The sequence below is a fragment of the Schistocerca piceifrons genome, chromosome 3 (assembly GCF_021461385.2).
Source record: "Schistocerca piceifrons isolate TAMUIC-IGC-003096 chromosome 3, iqSchPice1.1, whole genome shotgun sequence".
Taxonomy (NCBI): Eukaryota; Metazoa; Arthropoda; class Insecta; order Orthoptera; family Acrididae; genus Schistocerca; species Schistocerca piceifrons.
Window position 1 is genome coordinate 886,919,770 of NC_060140.1, and position 17,383 is coordinate 886,937,152.

A 17,383-nucleotide genomic window follows, 5' to 3' on the forward strand; every position below is an offset into this window, starting at 1 on the left:
TCTGCAGGCTAGGAGCAACCTATGGTACCAACAAGATGGCTCTCCAGCCCATAGAGCACTAAGTACTACAGCATTTCTTCACGAACTGTTTCCAAATGGTTGGGTTGGACGCAGAGGACCTGTACCTTGGCAGTCCCGTTCCCCGGATTTGAGCCCTGTAGACTTTTTTCTTTGGGGAAATTTGAAAGACGCTGCAAACCGCTCAGACATCTGCGCTGAAATGCTAGCACGCGTGCAGCAGTCGTTCCAAAACCAGACTGGAAGCGCGAACTGCCGCTGCCGGTGCTCATTTTGAACACAACCTGTGATGGTCAATTGTCTCGTTACTGGTCAGAATCCACATAACAGGTGTATGCACTTGTGTTGGTCTTTAGTAGGTATTGCACAAGTGTCGGTGTGGGAGCTTTTCAAAATACGACATCTGGTAAACACTCGCACTAGAATAATGCAACAAATGCCACTGACATTCTAATTTACCCCACTTTTAACCTGTTAAGATCAACAAACACTGTTCCATTTCAAAAAGTGTGTGTTTGCCCAAAAAATACACTTTCTAAGTATTATTATAATCTTTTTGTTGGCTTAAAATAAGAGCCCCTGACTACCGAATCTATTCTGTGAAAACAGCACGTCAATAGCACTTTCAATTTCCGCAGTATCTGCGGTGCAAGTTTTAGGAGCTCCACTCTGTATATTAATGCCTCCACGCGTCATTAGATAATTACATGCTTACAAACAAAGTAATGTCAGTCATGAGTGTATGCCTCCATCCGTCATTAGATAATTACATGTTTACAAACAAAGTAACGTCAGTCATGGGTGTATGTGTGTGCAGATACGTCATTTAATATGTAGCTCATCATTTGTCAAATGCAGAAAACAATGGAAACCACTGCATAGAAGACACATAACGAGTATCCACATGACACGTGGTCTGTAATTGAAAAAGTGTAATGACGATCTCTCCATTGGCAAAAGATTCCGGAATGGTCCCACATTCGGATCTCCGAGAGGGGACTGTCAAAGGGGAGGTGACAACGGGAAAATGACTGAATAACCAACGAAAGGTAACGTTCTACGAGTCGAGGCGTGGAGTGTCAGAAGTCTGAACGTGTTATGGAAGCTAAAAAATCTCAAAAGGGAAATGCAAAGGCTCAACCTAGATAGAGTAGGGGTCAGTGAAGTGAAATGTAAAGAAGACATGGATTTCTGGTCAGATGATTATAGGGTAATATCAACAGCAGCAGAAAATGGTAAACAGGAGTAAGATTCGTTATGAATAGGAAGGTGGGCAAAAAATGTGTTACTTTAAACAGTTCAGTAATAGGGTTGTTCTCGTCAGAATCGACAGCAAACCAAAACCAATAACGATAGTTCAGGTAGATATACCGACGTCGAAAGCTGAAAATGGAGAGATAGAGAAAGTATATGAGTACACTAGTGGCCATTAAAAATGCTACACCAAGAAGAAATGCAGATGATAAACGGGTATTCATTGGACAAATATATTAGACTAGAATTGACATGTGATTACATTTTCATGCAATTTGGGTACAAAGATACTGAGAAATCAGTACCCAGAACAACCACCTCTGGCCGTAATAACGGCCTTCGTACACCTGGACATTGAGTCAAACAGAGCTTGGATGGCATGTACAGGTACAGCTGACCATGCAGCTTCAACACGATACCATAGTTCATCAAGAGTAGTGACTGTCATATTGTGACGAGCCAGTTGCTCGGCCACCATTGACCAGACGTTTTCAATTGGTGAGAGATCTGGAGAATGTGCTGGCCAGGGCAGCAGTCGAACATTTTCTGTATACAGAAAGGCCCGGACAGGACCTGCAACATGCGGTCGTGCATTATCCTGCTGAAATGTAGGGTTTCGCAGGGATCGAATGAAGAGTAGAGCCACGGGTCGTAACACATCTGAAATGTAACGTCCACTGTTCAAAGTGCCCTCAAAGCGAACAAATGGTGACCAAGACGTGTAACCAATGGCACCCCATACCATCACGCCGGGTGATACGCTAGTATGGCGATGACGAATACACGCTTCCAAGCTTCCAATGTGCGTTCACCGCGATGTCGCCAAACACGGATGCGACCATCATAATGCTGTAAACAGAACCTGGATTCATCCGAAAAAAATGACGTCTTGCCATTCGTGCACCCAGTTTCGTCGTTGAGTACAGCATCGCAGGCGCTCCTGACTGTGATGCAGCGTCAAGGGTAACCGTAGAAAAATCAAGACACGTTCATAGGATTTGTTGACATGGAAAAAGCGTTCGAAAATGTCAAGTGGTGCAAGATCTCCAAAAATCTGAGAAAATAGGGGTAAGCTATAGGGAGAAACGGGTAACGTACAACATGTGCAAGACTCAAGAGGGAATAATACGAGTGGCCGATAAAGAATGAAGTGCTCGTATTAAAAGCGTTTAAGACAGGGATATATTCCTTCGCCCCTACTGTTCAATCTATACATCGAAGAAGCAATGTCGGAAATAAAAGAAAGGTTCAGGAGTGGAACTAAAATTCAAAAAGTGGTTCAAATGGCTCTGAGCACTATGGGACTTAACATCTGAGGTCAACAGTCCCCTAGAACTTGGAACTACTTAAATCTAACTAACCTAAGGACATCACACACATCCATGCCCGAGGCAGGATTCGAACGTGCGACCGTTGCGGTCGCGCGTTTCCAGACTGAAGCGCCTAGAACCGCTCGGCCACACCGGCCGGCAACTAAAATTCAAGGTGAAAGGGTATCAATTAGATTCGCGGATGATATTGCTATCCTCAGTAAAAGTGAGGAAGAATTACAGAACCTGCTGAATGGAATGAGCAATCTAACGAGTACAGCATACGGACTGAGAATAAATCAAAGAAAGATGAAAGTAATGAGAAGTAGCAGAAATGAGAACAGCCAGAAAGTTAACATCAGGATTGATGGTCACGAAGTAGATGAAGCAACTGTGCTACCTGGGCAGCAAAATACGCAACGATGGACGGAGTAAGGAGGACATCGAAAGCAGACTAGCACTGGCAAAAAGGGCATTCTTGGCCAAGAGGAATCGACCAGTATCAAATATGTGTCTTAATTTGAGGAAGACATTTCTGAAAATGTACGTTTGGAGTACAGCAATGTATGGTAGTGAAACAAGGGCTGTGGAGAAACCGGAACAGAAGAGAATCGAAGAATTTGAGATGTGCTGCTACAAACGAATGTTGAAAATTAGATGGACTGATATGGTAAGGAATAAGTAGGTTCTGCGCAGGATCGGAGAGGAGGGGAATACATGGAAAACACTGACAAGAAGAATGGACAGGATGATAAGACACATATTAAGAAATCAGGGAATAATTTCCATGGCACTAGATGGAGTTGTAGAAAGTCAAAACTGTAGAGGGAAACAGAGATTGGGATAGATCCAACAAATAACTGAGGACGTAGGTTGCAAGTGCTATTCTGAAATGAAGAGGTTGGCACACGAAAGCAATTGTGGCGGGCGGCACCAAACCATTCAGAAGACTGATGACTAAAACAAAAACAAAAAGAAAAGAAAAAAATCATGTTTCAGATGCTGACCGAATGGATTATGTCCGAAGGCCACAATCGCTGAGGGCCTAACGCTAGTTAGCGCTATGATTTTTCGTAAATAATTTTATTTTGTTATCAGTAATTGACCTTGAATCTGATCACCCTGGTTCAGAAGTCTTGTGAGTCCCATTAAGACGGTGCTGGAAGGCTACCCAAAACAACGTCGGGACCGCTTTTCTCCAGCATTGTCCTCCAATAGAGCTGGTGAACCGTTCCTAAAGATCCCAAAGCCTGAGTTATATTACACTTTAGCAGATCTTGTCAGTGAGAATCTCAAAATAGTAGTTATTAATTGCCAGTGTATTCCCTGCAATGTCTCTCAAAGAAAGCAGTCGCCCCCACAGATTACGTACTGAGAGTTGGTTGAAACCCTAAGTGGAAAGTAGGGAACTTTTGGACAATACTTGGAAAGTATACTGGAAAGATGGATTAGACTCTCCAGGAGGACTGTCTATAGCAACAAGCAGAAGCATTGGATCTTGCGAGGTGAAAATGACTCCGACTGCAAACTAATAAGGCCAAAGGTAACTGGAGTTATGTGTTTATGCTGACCGCCAAATACAGATATATCTACATCTGTATCTTATGTAGATACTCTGAAATCCACCTTATGGCGCGTGACGGAGGGTACCCCGTACCAGTACTTGTAATTTCCTTTCCTGGTTCACTCGCAAATAGAACGAGAGAAAAACGACTGTCTGTATGCCTCCGTATCAGCCCTCATTTCTCGTATCTTTATCTTCGTGCTCCTTATGCGCTATGTATGTTGGCCGCAGTAGAATCGTTTGGCAGTCGGCCTCAATTGCCGGTTCTCTAAATTTTCTCAATAGTGTTTCTCGAAACGAACGTCACATTCCCTCCCGTAGCATCTCCGTAACATTTAAGTGTTGTTCAAACCTATCGGTAACAAATCTAGCAGCCTGCTTCTGAATTGATTTGATGTCTTCCTTTAATCCGACCTGGTACGGATCTCAGACGCTCGAGCATTACTCAAAGACAGATCGCACTAGCATCCAACATGCGGTCTCCTTTACCGATGAACCACACTTCCCAAAATTTCCCCAATAAACGGCAGTCCACCTTTCACCTCCCATACCTTAATCTCCATATGTTCGTTGCATTTCATATCGCTTTGCAAAGTTACACCCAGATATTTAAACGACGTGACTGTGTCAAGCAGGACACTAGCAATACTGTATCCGAACATTACAGGTTTGATCTTCCTACTCATCCACATTAACTTACATTTTCCCACATTTAGCCCCAGCTGCCATTCATCACATCAACTAGAAATTTAGTCAAAGTTATCTTTTACCCTCCTACATTCACAGTCGACACCTTACTGTAGACCACAGCATCTTCAGCAAACAACAGCATGCTAACTCTAGTACACACTAACTCTAGTACAGTATAAAACGTATATTACGGAAACTTACTTAGTATCGGTTTATCAGATGTCTTTTTCATAGAAGCATAATACCATTGTATGTCCAGAAATGCACACATTGTATGTGATTATTTTGAACACTGATTGACAATTTAGAGTAACTGAATCACGTCTATGTATTGTTGTGCTAGCAGCAAGGAACATATATAAAAACATATAAGCATTCTTTACATACCTTGGTTATACAGGGTGGCGCAGGGGAACGGGAAATTTTGAACGTTACAGTTGGCAGCACTGCAGCGCCGGCAGATATTCGAAACTTTGCACAATTGATGTGAACGCATTGCCATTTAGTAATCATGGATCATTGGACTGGTGCGGAACGTGCAGTAGCTGTGAGAGCGTTTTACAAAAATGGTGATAGTGCGACTGCCGCGCAGAGAACATTTCGGCAGCATTATCAGCTTGGACGTCATGGACGTGTCCCATCTGCGCATGCGATTACAACGTGGGTGCGTAATTTTGAAGAAACAGGATCTGCCTTGAAAAAGAAACCTCCAGGTGGTGGCATTCCAACGGTACGTACCCCAGAGAACATTGCAGCTGCAATCGAGAGAAGTCCTCGCCGCTCCGTTCGACAGCATGCATCTTTGCTAGGGATTAAGCGAAGAAGCTTAAAAATAATACTGCACGAATTAGACTTCCATCCCTATAAGTTGCAGATTGTGCAACACTTACATGAACGAGACCCAGCGTCACGCATGGAGTTTAGTAGCCAGATATTGGCTAAAAACAAAGAGGACGCGAATTTCCTTGGTAACTTATGGATATCAGACGAAGCCCATTTCCACCTGAACGGATTCGTGAACATACAGAATTTTCGTTATTGGGCACAGGACAATCCTTGTGAGTTTCACCAGCGACCATTACATAGCGCCAAGGTCACAATATGGTGTGCTGTATCATGTCATGGTGTTATCGGCCCTTATTTTTTTGAACGTGAGGATGGTAGTGCAGTGGCAGTAACATCCGCTCGATATGTTGAAATGCTTCAAACATTCTTTACACCGAGACTGTACGAGCTTAATCTTAACGTCGAAAACACGTGGTTTCAGCAGGACGGAGCCACGTCACACACTGCTCGACAATCGATGACAGCAGTTCGTCAATTGTTTGGAAGACGCATTATTCACGTAACGGTGACATTGCAAGGCCTGCGAGATCCCCTGATCTTAGTGTGTGCGACTTCTTCCTGTGGGGATATCTTAAAGGCAAGGTGTACCGTACACGTCCTGCAACAATCCATGAACTGAAGGAGAACATTGAAAACGAAATCACTGCCATTCCCCAAGATTTGTTACACCGCGCATTCCAGAGTTTTCATAACAGGCTGTTAGTGTGAACGCCGAATGGGAGCACATCTTTCCGATGTCATCTTTAAAAAGTAAAGAGATAGTTTTGGACATTTTGATTGTAAAGACATACTGAATAATGGCATACTGAATACATTCACTTTCGTTAATAAATTACTAGTTTTATGAATTTATTCATGGAAATGACGTTATTTCGAAATTTCCCGTTTCCCTGCGCCACCCTGTTTTATTATGCATGCTTTTATATATGTTCCTTACTGCCAACACAACAGATAGATGTGATTCGGTTTCTGCACCACAATTTCTAGGCGCTTCAGTCCGGAACCGCGTTGCTGCTACGGTCGCAGGTTCGAATCCTGCCTCGGACATGGATGTGTGTGATGTCCTTAGGTTAGTTAGGTTTAAGTAGTTCTAAGCCTAGGGGACTGATGACCTCAGATGTTAAGTCCCATAGTGCTTAGAGCCATCTGACCCATTTTTGATAATAGTCTGCTATTTCGGTGATGTACTTGGTGGGCCAATACACCCGCCAAGTGTAGCTATCCTCATCTTTGGATATATATACAGGATACTGTTGTACATCCTGTAACACTTTCTCAGCTTTCCTCCGACTTTATTCATTTCGTTATGCTTGATCTTCACTATTTTCAAGCATTCGTCCTTGATCTGATAACGACGCATATTTTTACAAATATTCTCTATCTTCTTTCGTCCTTCTACGTCTTGATAGTAGGACAATCTCAGAACACCTTCAGATTCGTCTTCCACTATTCGCTGATCAGTTTCAGGTAAACGGGACAGTGCATCCGCTATGCAGTTGTCTGTACTTTTGCATAACATATATCATGATTAAACTGTTGTAAGTAAAGGGACCATCTTGTCAGTCTTTCGTGCAATAAAGGACAATGTTTGAGATAAGTGAGCGCCTTACGCTGTTTGTAAATTAGTACTTTTCGCTCCCACAAGTAATCTTTAAATTTCCTAAAATGCCATACGATTGCGAGACCTTCCTTCTCAGAAATCTTATAGTTTCGCTCACTTTTCGTCAGCGTCCGACTTGCGAACGCAACTGTCCGGCGTTCCTTGTTCTCTCCTTCTCCTACCTCCTGGAACGGTTGCGCACCTAAACCGTAATTTGACGAATTCGTTCCCATGTGAAATGGTAACGAAAGGTCAGGACGGTACAATATATTACCCTGTAACAGCTCGCTTTTCAGTCTCTCAAGTGCGGCCCGACACTCGTTAGTTCACACAAGCGGTGTATTCTTGCATAACAAGTTGCTAAAGTTTGAACACGAAACGCTTGCCCCTGTACAAATTTGCAATAAAATCTGGCTAATCCAGTAAATTTTTTAATTGTTTTCTAGTCTTAGGAGGTGGACAATTAGCGATTCCTGCAGTAATAATCACGCGATGAAGAAAATTCAATTCTTGCTTCACAAACTCAGACTTTTTCAGTTTCACGGTCATTCCACCCTTGCGTAACGCATTGAAAACCTCGTCTAAAAGGTCGTAATGTACTTGCCACGGTAGAGAGACAGCCTGAAGGTGGTTCATTGAACCCTCTGCCAGGCACTTTATTGTGAATAGCGGAGTAATCACGTAGATGTAGATGTAGACGTCGCATTCGCCAGCAACAAATCGTCCACGAACACTATCAGTTTGTAACATAGGGCCACACCTAGAACTTTATCGAGTGCCCAGATAAAGACAGACACTGATATGTTCAGTCCAAATGGCACTACCTTATTCTTGTAACACCTACCTGCAAACAAAAAAGCAGGGTATTTCTTAGATTCTTCCTTGATAGTGATCTGCCAGTAGCTTACGTGAGGTCGAGGCTGGTCAAAAATACACATTATGAAATCTTTGCAGTATCTCCTCCATACTTTCTGGTCCATCCTTTTGACGTTGAACAACGTTTTTCAGTCTACATTTACATCTACATGGTTACTCTGCAATTCACACTTATGTGCTTGGCAGAGGGTTCATCGAACCATTTTCATACTACTTCTCTATCATTCCACTCTCGAATGGCGCGTGGGAAAAAGGAACACCTAAATCTTTCCGTGCGAGCTCTGATTTCTCTCATGTTATTATGATGATCATTTTTCCCTACGTAGGTGGGTGTCAACAAAATATTTTCGCATTCGGAAGAGAAAGTTGGTGATTGAAATTTCGTAAGTAGATCCCTCCGCAAAGAAAACCGCGTTTGTTTCAGTGACTGCCACCCCAACTCGTGTATCATATCGGTGACACTCTCACCCCTACTGCGCGATAACACAAAACGAGCTGCCCTTCTTTGCACTTTTTCGGTGTCCTCCGTCAATTCTACCTGGTAAGGATCCCATATCGCACAGCAATATTCCAGCAGAGGACGGACAAGTGTAATCTAGACTGTCTCTTTAGTGGTTTTGTCGCATCTTCTAACAAGGGAATCTCCCCATCGCACCCCCCTCAGATTTAGTTATAAGTTGGTACAGGGGATAGGCATTGAAAAACTGAACACAGGTCAATCGAGAAAACAGGAAGAAGTTGTGTAGAAATATGAAAAAATAACCAAAATATACAAACTGAGTAGTCCATGCGCAAGATGGGCAACATCGAGGATTGCGTGTACTCAGGAGCGCCGTGGTCCCGTGGTTAGCGTGAGCAGCTGCGGAGTGAGAGGTCCTTGGTTCAAGTCCTCCCTCGAGTGAAAAGTTTAATTTTTAATTTTCAGCTAATTACCAAATCAACTTCGCTCTCCAAAATTCCAGGACATGTTCAGATTTGCTTGGACATATGCAGGATTTGACGGTCTACACACGGAAAAATTTGAAAACGTTAAAAACATATGTTTTGACAGAGCACAGGGAAAACTGTGCGACTGTGAAACTGTTTGCATTCATTTGTTGCAGTTTATGTGACAAACTCTCACGTTTTCATCACTTTTTTAGGAGTGACTATCACATCCACAAGAAAACCTAAATCGGGGAAGGTAGAAGAATCTTTTTACCCATTCGCCAAGTGTACAAGTTAGGTGGGTCGACAACACATTGCTGTCACGTGACGCACATGCCGTCACCAGTGTCGTATAGAATATATCAGACGTGTTTTCCTGTGGAGGAATCGGTTGACCTATGACCTTGCGATCAAATGTTTTCGGTTCCCATTGGAGAGGCACGTCCTTTCGTCTACTAATCGCACGGTTTTGCGGTGCGGTCGCAAAACACAGATGTCAATGAACGAACGGACAGATCATAACTTTGCGAAAACAAAGAAGGACCTCTCGCTCCGCAGCTACTCACGCTGACCACGGGACCACAGAGCTCCCAGCCTCACGCTCTCCTGATGTTGCCTATCTTGCACATGGATACTCAGTTTGTATATTTTGCTTATTTTTTTCATAGTTCCATACAACTTCTTCCTGTTTTCTGGGTAGATCTGTGTTCAGTTTTTCAAGGCCTATCCACTGTGCCAACTTATAACTAAATCTGAGGGGGGTGCGATGGGGAGGTTCCCTTGTAAGTGTTCTGCCAACAAAGCGCAGTCTTCGCGTCGCCTCCCCACAATATTATCTATGTGGTCTTTCCAATTTAAGTTGTTAGTAATTGTAATCCCTAGGTGTTTAGTTGAATTGACAGCACTTAGATTTGCGCCATTTATCGTATACCCAAAATTTATCGCATTTCTTTTAGTACCCACGTAGATGACCTCGCACTTTTCTTTGTTTAGTGCTAATTGCTACTTTTCGCACCATACAGCATTTCTCTCTAGATCATTTTGTAATTGGAATTGACTATCTGATGATTTTACTAGATGGTAAATTCAGCGTCATCTGCAAACAATCTAAGGGGGCTGCTCAGATTATCACCTAGATTATTTATATAAATCAGGAACAGCGAAGGGCCTATGACACTACCTTGCGGAACGCCAGATATCACTTCTGTTCTACTCAATGATTTACCGTCCATCGCTACGAACTGTGACCTCTCTGAGAGGAAATCACGAATCCAGTCACACAACTGAGACGATACTCCATAGCCGGCCGGAGTGGCCGAGCGGTTCTAGGCGCTACAGTCTGGAACCGTGCGACCGCCTCGGGCATGGATACGTGTAACGTCCTTAGGTTAGTTAGGTTTAAGTAGTTCTAAGTTCTAGGGGACTGATGACCTCAGAAGTTAAGTTCCATAGTGCTCAGAGCCATTTGAATCATTTGAACGATATTCCATATGCACGCAGTTTGATTAATAATCGCTTGTGAGGAATGGTATCAAAAGCCTTCTGGAAATCTAGGAATATGGAATCGATCTGAGATCCCTTGTCGACAGCACTCATTACTTCATGAGAATAAAGAGCTAACTGTGTTGCACAAGAACGATATTTACTGAATCGTTGTTAGTTACATATCAATAAGCCATTTTCTTCAAGGTGATTCATAATGTTCGAGTACAGCATATGCTCCAAAATCCTACTGCAAATTGAGGCCAGTGATATGGGCCTGTAATTCAATGGGTTACTCCTATTTCCTTTCTTGAATATTGGAGTGACCTGTGCTACTTTCCAGTCTTTAGGAACATGCCTTTCGTCAAGTGAGCGGTTGTATATGATTGCCAAGAAAGGGGCTATTGTGTACTTGCATCTATCACTGTCCTGACACTACCATCTCTCTTTCCTACTACAATCAAGAGATTGTTATACGTACTTTATAACATTCATTTCCAGCATTCCATCTATTTCTTGCTGTACAGCCTCCAGTAAAAAGCTCTGAATTATCCGGAAACACTTTTTATTTCTCATAATTACGTTATACTAGTCTCGTTTCTGTCCAGGTGTAGCATTTGGTACACCTTCTACAATACTCTCTAATTCGTCTTCCAACCTATTGTCAACATTTAGATTCCACATACTGTAGTATTCCACATTTCTGCCAAAACCAATCTCACCAGACCAAGTAACAACGTGAGTAGCTTGGCATTGACTACTCAAACCATCACCTTTTTCTTTAAAACTCTCACTAATTTCGCTCTTATCTTTTGAAATGCACAGTCATTTGCTGCGTGGTATTTCATTAATCAGTTTAAGCCAGTTATTATCTCGGTGCTCAAATCTGGCACGACGATAAATTCATGTTCAAATTGTTTCCCTTGAATTTCGAAACAGACAAATATTTGATGGGATACAGATTTGCTACTCTTTCCAGTAGCACCGATTATTTTAACTCCCGCATTACTGGCAACGGCCTTGCCGCAGTGGATACACCGGTTCCCGTGAGATCACCGAAGTTAAGCGCTGATGGGCGTGGTCGGCACTTGGATGGGTGACCATCCAGGCCGCCATGCGCTGTTGCCATTTTTCGGGGTGCACTCAGCCTCGTGATGCCAATTGAGGAGCTACTCGACCGAATAAGTAGCGGCTTCGGTCAAGAATACCATCATAACGATCGGGAGAGCGGTGTGCTGACCCCACGCCCCTCCTATCCGCATCCTCAACTGAGGATGACACGGCGGTCGGATGGTCCCGGTAGGCCACTCGTGGACTGAAAACGGAGTGCTTTATGGGCATTACTGCTACTCCTAGTCTTTCTTTTAACAAATGGAAAATTTTTCCAGACATAGCACTTGGCTCTGCACCAGTATCAATTAAAACGTGCATTTGTACACTGTGCTTATCGACGGGCAGTATTATTTGTCTAACCTTATCTGTGTATAGTTCTTCGTTTCCCCATAACAATTCCTCATCCACATCAACGTCATTCCAGAAAAATCCGTCCGGGTCTGATACCGATAGCGGTTTATCCGGTGGTTTTCTAATTTTCTTTTCTTGGATATTCTTAATTTCTATCTACCTGTTCTGCGTCTGTTGAAGCCGTTTCAACCCCCAACACGGTTACCTTTTCATCAATTTCTTCGATTAACGAACCTTGTTTTACCAACAATTCGCTGACTGTCAAGTCAGGTGCATTTTCTTCGGAAAGATGGCTATCATCTTCCAAATTGCTTGGAGGAATGTACTCTGTTTCTGCTTCTAATTCTTCTGCAGGGCTTACGCAACCCACACCTCATCTTCTGACTGTATGACGTCACTCTTAACCTTGTAGATGTCGTAATCTACTTGGCATTCAGTTAGTTGACTTAGTTGTGTCCGGTCATCATCAGCAAACTTGTCTTGCCCCTCTTCAGAAATTTGGCCTCGGTTTTCTTTAGGATCAACGTTGGGGTTGACTACTTCAATTACTACGTCATTTGGACAAGCCTGCCTCTTCGGTACAGAGCTTTCTGTTTTTCCACAAGCGCTAATTTCGTGCGGTTCAGAAGCATCAAATCTTGTCCGCTATCCCAATTAGCACATCTCCCATACAATCCTCTATACGTCTCTGGTTCGTCGTATATCCGACCGAACTGACCAAGCCACAGCTCTTCGCGTTCCGTGTTGCCCTGAGCGATAACGAAAGTTTTATCCGATATCGGCTTCTTTAATTCCGCCGGTGAATCACACTGTGTTGGAGCCTGCGGTATTGTTGCTGCTTTAAAAGCGACCGCCCCTTCCTTACTGACCGGTACTCTATTTTCATATTTATTATGAAGAGTGATCGCTTTTTCTACTGCCGCTTCAACTTCAATTATTCTTAACCTAACTGCGTTACTGCCTCTGTCTTAATGCACATTCTCCCATCGCTAATTTATCTATTCCGACCTGTCATACCGACGTTAACTAAGCTTTTTTCTGGGCCGCCAAGATCTTCCCACGCCCGGTGGCCCCCAAACCGGAGCGACTAATCGTTTCCCTGATGAAGTACTGCAAGGCCGTTTCTATCAGCCTGTTGCAACTGCTGTTTCTGTTCCCATCTGCCATCTCTCCACTGAGAACCACTTACCATATTCACCTGACACTGTCATTTCTGTTACTGTTGTTCCCACTATGACTGTTATGTTATGGTGGTGTGAGTTGTTACTATCATGGAGGTTGTTACCATTATTGCCATGCTTATTGTTATTATGGTTGTTGCTGTAGTGGTAATTGTTACTATTACCGCGGCTTTTACAATTATCGCGGTTATTCCGCCAGTTATCTTCATCTTCTACCTTTTAATGGAGTAACTATGCTGTAACTATTGTCTATGTACCTCTTGGAATCATCTGGAATCTTCTTCCTCAACAATCTCTGCTTCAGTCCATCGATTACGCAGATATCTTAATTTGCAGATCCAATTTTCACAAAATTCTTTCATCGAGACGCGGTAGTTCGCGTCATAGGGTTTGGACGCCACGAAATCGCACCATTCACTCTCCTGCTACTGCTCTGACCAATATTCTTTCAAGAATGCATTCTTAAATTTTTGAAAACTCAAGTTCACAACATCGAAGTTTAAGCCCCATCTCTTAGCCTCAACCGCTAGCACGTCGATTACAGCATTAATTTTTCTCTTATCCGTCCACTATTCAGGCAACACCCTTTCGTAATTTTTAATGAAGTCGGTTGTGTGCAGTCCACCCCGCCTTTTCGCTTCTCCTTCGATAAGATTTCAATATTATGTGCGTGGTATGACACATGGCGCGGGTTTTCGTCTAATCTCTCTTCTAGTTTGGTTACTTCTGTAGCTACTTGGCAAGTGGCCATTGCTAACGTTTCAACTTCCCTCTTTTTCTGCCAGCCGCTGTGGCCGAACGGTTCTAGGCGCTACAGTCTGGAACTGCGCGACCGGTACAGTCGCAGGTTCGAATCCTGCCTCGGGCATGGATGTGTGTGATGTCCTTAGGTTAGTTAGGTTTAAGTAGTTCTAAGTTCTAGGGGACTGATGACCTCCGATGTAAAGTCGCATGATGGTCAGAGCCATTTTAACCATTTTTTTTTTTCCTTTTCTCATTACTCGTAGTCAACTGTTTCTTCACTCTACTATCTAAGTCTGATATTAAAGCTTTCAAATTTGTAAGCTTTTCCAAATTTGTAACGTTTTCCCTTTCGTCTTTTCGTGCTGTGGTAATTCTACCTTTTCAATTACTTTATTTTCAATAATGGGATCAACAGCCTTTTCCAGTTCCTGTTCGATCCTCTCTACTTCTGTCTCAAAACGACTGTTTATGCTTCCTATTTTTGACTCTACCTCTGTCATCTCTTGCTTAAGATTACCTATTTTGGTATTCATTACAATTTTCCTTTCTTGATTGCATCTACTTTCGTGTTAACAACTCCAATATATTATTGTTAACAATCTTGATTGCTTTGTCCTGATCACCCATTTTACTTAATTGTGAATCAATTTTACTGTTAATTGATTCGGACTGAGTATTTATTAATTCGAACCGAGCATTAATTTTACTGATCAACATCCACAACAAATCGTTTATATTTCCAGATATTACTGGTTTTGCCTCTCTCTCTTTCTTTCTTAATGACTTCCTCGTATCCACTGTCAATGGATTCGTTTTTTATTTTTATTCCGAATTCCATAGCATCTGCAATCTTTTTTCAGCTTCTTTGTTTCAGTGGCAGCGTCTGCGATGCTAGCTGCCGATTCCTCAACAATGGGTTCCGCTTCCAGCGTTCCCCTTTGTTCTATCGACTGTTTCCCATTAAGTACAATCAAATTATCAGTTTCATTTATGTTCATAATGTTGCCTGTTTTACTGATTAATTCAAATTTAGAAATTTTGTAGCTTATTTCCACCACTTAGTATTGTCGTATATAATCGATTTCATTCGAGCAAAAGGGTTTAATTCATTACGAATCTTCACACTGAGAAACTCGTGCTAAGAACAATACTAAATCAATAGTGTCCTGACACTATCATTGCCACATGTAACCTCCTCTTCCTAAACGGCCTACTGGATTGCGATATAAATGACAGTGATCGCGTATGCCAAATGAAATTTTTAAAATGAGTAAGGCAATCGTCACCGAAGAAAAATAATACCGGTTACTAGGAGGAAAGTGTACAACACACTCTTCTGAATGAAGAATCTATTCTAAACCTAATCTAAATACTGTTAGTTTTGAAATGGTGGAATATAGTGCAATCGCTCACGGACCACACAGGAAAGGGGGGGGGGGGGGCGGGAGGGTGCCACATAATATTTAATGCAAAAAATAATGATTAGAAAAAAAAGGATAATTAAACGGTCGCCAGGCCACTATGGCAATGAATATCCAGACACTTCAGAAAATAACGGCAAAGAAAATTAAATAAACATTGGCGTGGCAACAGAAGTTTACCACGTTCTTCCACAACACAATAGTTCACGAGAAAATAAATGAATCAGAAAGCACTGATTTTGCAGTTACTTATTCTGAAATACTAGATTTTGAAAGTAAAGCTAAATGAAGTCGCTGGTAAAATGAATGACTGACTGTGAAAAAACTTTGTTACATAAAGAATTACTTTCAGTAATCTCAGCGTAACGTAATGTAAAATTTGGAAAAACGCAAGCAATTTACTTTTAATTATTGAAAGACTGAATTGAATTTATTTTAAACAAATCAGCAACTGATTCACTTTTAACATTAGAACAATAAAATACATACCAAGCTACCAGAAGTGACTTGCTAAGCTAAATACAGTATAAATGAAATTGCGCACTCTTGATTTGCGCTTTATCTTTAGTAATTAGTTTTGCCAGTGAAATTTTACGGTACTTTAGGTGGGTGAAGTTAATACTCAAAATCTCATGTTAGTTACGCCTCTGTTATGCAGTACAAGAATGAACAGTTACTGAGGCAGCAAAATTTAGACTGAAATTGGTCATTAGCAAACAAACAAGGCTGACAGTTCAAATGTGTATGAATTCCTAAGGGACCAAACTGCTAAGATCATCGGTCGCTAGAGTTACAACACTACTAAAACTAACTTATTCTAAGAACAATACACACACCCATGCCCGAGGGAGGACTCGAAACTCTGGCGGGAGGGGCCGCGCAATCCGTGACATGGCGACTCAAATCGCGCGGCCACTCCGCGCGGCAAGAATGGCAGTAAACAGTTAAACAGTTCTCATATTTTTACGACACTTGGTGATTGCGTGGAAAGGAAACGGGACCCTCCTTGGTAATGTCTGAGGTCAATGACAACGAGGTGCCCTACAAGTTCTAACTATTGCAGGTTATAACTCAAGAAAGTTAGTTATTCAAGTTCGCGAAAGAAATGCCACTGGGTAATGCCTGTACAATATTAGTTATACTTCGTCAGTTAGTCTTATGATATTGTATCTGTGCCGATGACGAAAAATGTAGGTGACGACAAAGCTGAGCTGCTGCTATTGCTGCTGGTTGCGAATCACAAGTCGCTTCCAGAGCTACGGATAATGATGGGACAGGCAATAGCTGCAGCTTCCTCGCCTATCCACTCAGACCACATTCTCAATGCTCGCAGGTTAACCAAGTCCTGTCTACACGGGCGCGATCATAGATGCACACCGCGTCTGCGGGAGCGCCCAACGAACACTTCCGCAGTTTTTCGTGACTGTGCTCGCAGCGCAACTGACACTCTGCATATACGAAGATAAACAACGGCACAGCTACTGCCATTTCGTCGTTGCTATCGATACGTTTAAATAGAGTGCCCTTGGCCATTACCCAGCAATTTACAATATTTACATTATAATTATAATCAGTTATATATCAGTACAATACTACATATATTAGTACGAAATATAGTTTCTGTAATGAGGCTTACAGATTCAGAGTCAGCACTACATAACAAGTTATCAAGCGATATTAAACAGAGAAAAATTATGGATGTGCAGAAGATATTTTATCTGCATTTTCGTTGTTACACTGCGAACCGCCGCAATGAGGTGTTTAATAAAAAAACTATCCGAAAAATTTAAGCTACCAGAATCTATGATTTCCTATGGGGCCACAGTGTGGTGGAAGAAGGTAGAACAGCGGTTTGCTGCTAAAGAGCTTGCTAAGATGCAGAGATTGGCCTGCTTAGCCATAACGGGCGGAATTAGCAGCACACCAACCGCTGGAATGGAAGCCATGCTGGTTATGCCTCCACTTCACCTTTGGGTTAAAATGGAGGCAGCAGCTGGGGCATACAG

The 17,383-nt window shown here is 42.4% G+C and overlaps 1 long non-coding RNA gene and 1 pseudogene across 4 annotated transcripts in view; both read left to right on the forward strand.

Annotated features, from left to right (window-relative positions):
- Positions 1-17,383, forward strand: part of LOC124787658 — a 103,950-nt gene that overhangs the window by 51,981 nt on the left and 34,586 nt on the right. The gene's annotated exons all lie outside the window — the stretch shown is intronic.
- On the forward strand, positions 11,578-11,695 carry LOC124790700 (annotated as a pseudogene).